We start from the raw sequence: 2,465 nt of genomic DNA, 5'->3' as shown, positions 1-2,465 counted from the left end.
TCAAGGAGGCAGCTCACCCTGTGGCCTAGAGTCTCCAATGGGTTCAAATAAAGTCATTGATTTTTAATTTGTTCAGCTTTTTCTTGTGTAAGGATGAGAGGGATGACTTCCAAGCTCTGTGTATGTCAAGGTGAAACCCCATTAGTGACTTTTTTCTATTTGTCTTCCTCCTCATTATTACAGGGTTTGATGTTTATAATAGTGAGTTTCTTTATAGCATTTCACTTTCAATTGTCATCACTGTATTGGTTGCTCAATGATTGCTGTCTTCATTTGAGAGGGACTAGATGTTCTAGTAATTAGAAGTCAAATAAATGTGCCATGAAGAGAAGACAACAAAAATTAAATCTTTCTAAATAGCTTTCCTTGCAATATGCTTTCTTCATAACATCTAATTCTAACATGAAATTAAAATCTAGAGTTTGCTTGTAGGTAAGCCAAACCAAATTTCCTTTATATTAATAAATATTCTCAGCCTTATAACCACATTTTAACTGCTATTAAATCCTAAAACCATTTGTTAAATATATATGTATATATTTTAAATGGGTATACATTTAAATACATATATAATTTTTAAAAATATATGTATATATAAAATTTCTCCAAAACTGATATAACCACATAACAAAAAAAAAAAGTACAGAAAATAAACTAATCTAAAGAAAATGGTTACAATTGCTTTTCCCACAGTTTGGGTTTTTCACATTGGAGAACAAACAATGGCTAGGTGAGAAAAAAAAACTGCCACCAGAAAGCTAACAACATTATACGTTAAGCAATTCAACCTTTGTTATGCATATAAAATTTGAAGTTAAGAACATGTTAGGATGATATCTGAGGAATACACTGATAAATGTATATGTATGTTTTACGTAGTTTCTAAGTAGGGAAACCTTGTCAGATCACAGTAAGTAAAGTTCTACAAAGAAAATTCCTTGCTTCCTGAATTCTGGGGCTGCTGGGCGCTCACTTGAAGACGAGGACTTTTCTGGTGGGTGAACGAGTGACATTGGCTGACATCACAGTCGTCTGCACCCTGTTGTGGTTCTGTAAGCAGGTCCTAGAGCCTTCTTTCCGCCAGGCCTTTCCCAATATCTAACGCCGGTTCCTCACCTGCATTAACCAGCCCCAGTTCCCGGCTGTCTTGGGGGAAGTGAAACTGTATGAGAAGATGGCCCAGTTTGATGCTAAAAAGTTTGCAGAGAGCCAACCTAAAAAGGACACACCACGGAAAGAGAAGGGTTCACAGAAGGAAAACGCAGCTTGCCCTGCTTCTGGGAGGAGACGGATGAATGTGAGCAGGCGCGGGTTGCTGAGCCCAAGGCCAAGGACCCCTTCGCTCACCGGCCCAAGAGTACCTTTGTGTTAAATGAATTTAAGCGCAATTACTTCAGTGAGGACACACTCTCTGTGGCACTGCCATATTTCTGGAAGCACTTTGATAAGGACGACTGGTCCCTGTGGTACTCAGAGTATCGCTTCCCTGAAGAACTCACTCAGACCTTCATGAGCTGCAATCTCATTACTGGAATGTTCCAGTGACTGGACAGGCTGAGGAAGAATGCCTTTGCCAATATCATCCTCTTTGGAACCAACAATAGCAGCTTCATTTCTGGAGTCTGGATCTTCAGAGGCCAGGAGCTTGCCTTTCCACTGAGTCCAGATTGGCAGGTGGACTACGAGTCCTACGCATGGCAGAAACTGAATCCTGGCAGCGATGAGACACAGCGCTGGTTCGAGAGTCCTTCTCCTGGGAGGGGGCCTTCCCGCATGTGGGCAAAGCCTTCAATTAGGGCAAGATCTTCAAAGAATGTTTCTTGCCATCACCTAGCTGCCTGCACCTCCCCTTCAGGGAGATGGGGGTCATTAAAGGAAACTGAACATTGAAAAAAGAAGAAGAAATAAAATGCCTTTCTTCCAAATTCACAAAATGTGCTTACATTCTATTTCACCCAGGTATTAAAGGATGTGAAGAAATCCAAGAATAATAAAATCTAGCAGGGAAGATGAAAGCTGCTTACATTGAAAGATATACTTAGAAATCTTATTTCTGTCCTTGAATTTTGGTTTCCTCACATACATGGTTAAAAGGTACAGCTACTTGGTTTGCAAACTTTTTTATAACTCTTAAAATATGTGATTCTATAATTAAAATAAACTGTAACTGGTAAAAAAAAAAAACCTTAATTAGAGAAAAACTCATTTTCAATAAGACGATAAGGAAAATTTGAGAAGTATTAATACAGTATCTTTAGAAAAGAGTTTGACATTAACTACTAAATTTGAAGGCAAACATTTCCTAAGACTCAGCAATCCACTTCTAGACAAATTCATGCACATTTGCATCAAGAAACACACAAGCAAATGTTAATTCAAATGTTATTTGTAACATCTCGATCTTGGAACCAACCCAAACACCTAAAGACATTTATAGAATAGATAAAGTACACTGTGGTAATATT

At 38.3% G+C, this 2,465-nt stretch overlaps 1 pseudogene; it reads left to right on the top strand.

Moving 5' to 3' along the window:
* Window positions 1-949: 949 nt before the first annotated feature.
* On the top strand, window positions 950-1,883 carry LOC105721906 (elongation factor 1-gamma-like; annotated as a pseudogene).
* Window positions 1,884-2,465: the final 582 nt, after the last annotated feature.

This window comes from Aotus nancymaae, unplaced genomic scaffold (genome assembly GCF_030222135.1).
Source record: "Aotus nancymaae isolate 86718 unplaced genomic scaffold, 86718_ANA_hifiasm-v0.15.2.pri h1tg000065l, whole genome shotgun sequence".
Classification (NCBI taxonomy): Eukaryota; Metazoa; Chordata; class Mammalia; order Primates; family Aotidae; genus Aotus; species Aotus nancymaae.
This window is presented reverse-complemented; position numbering and strand designations above follow the sequence as displayed.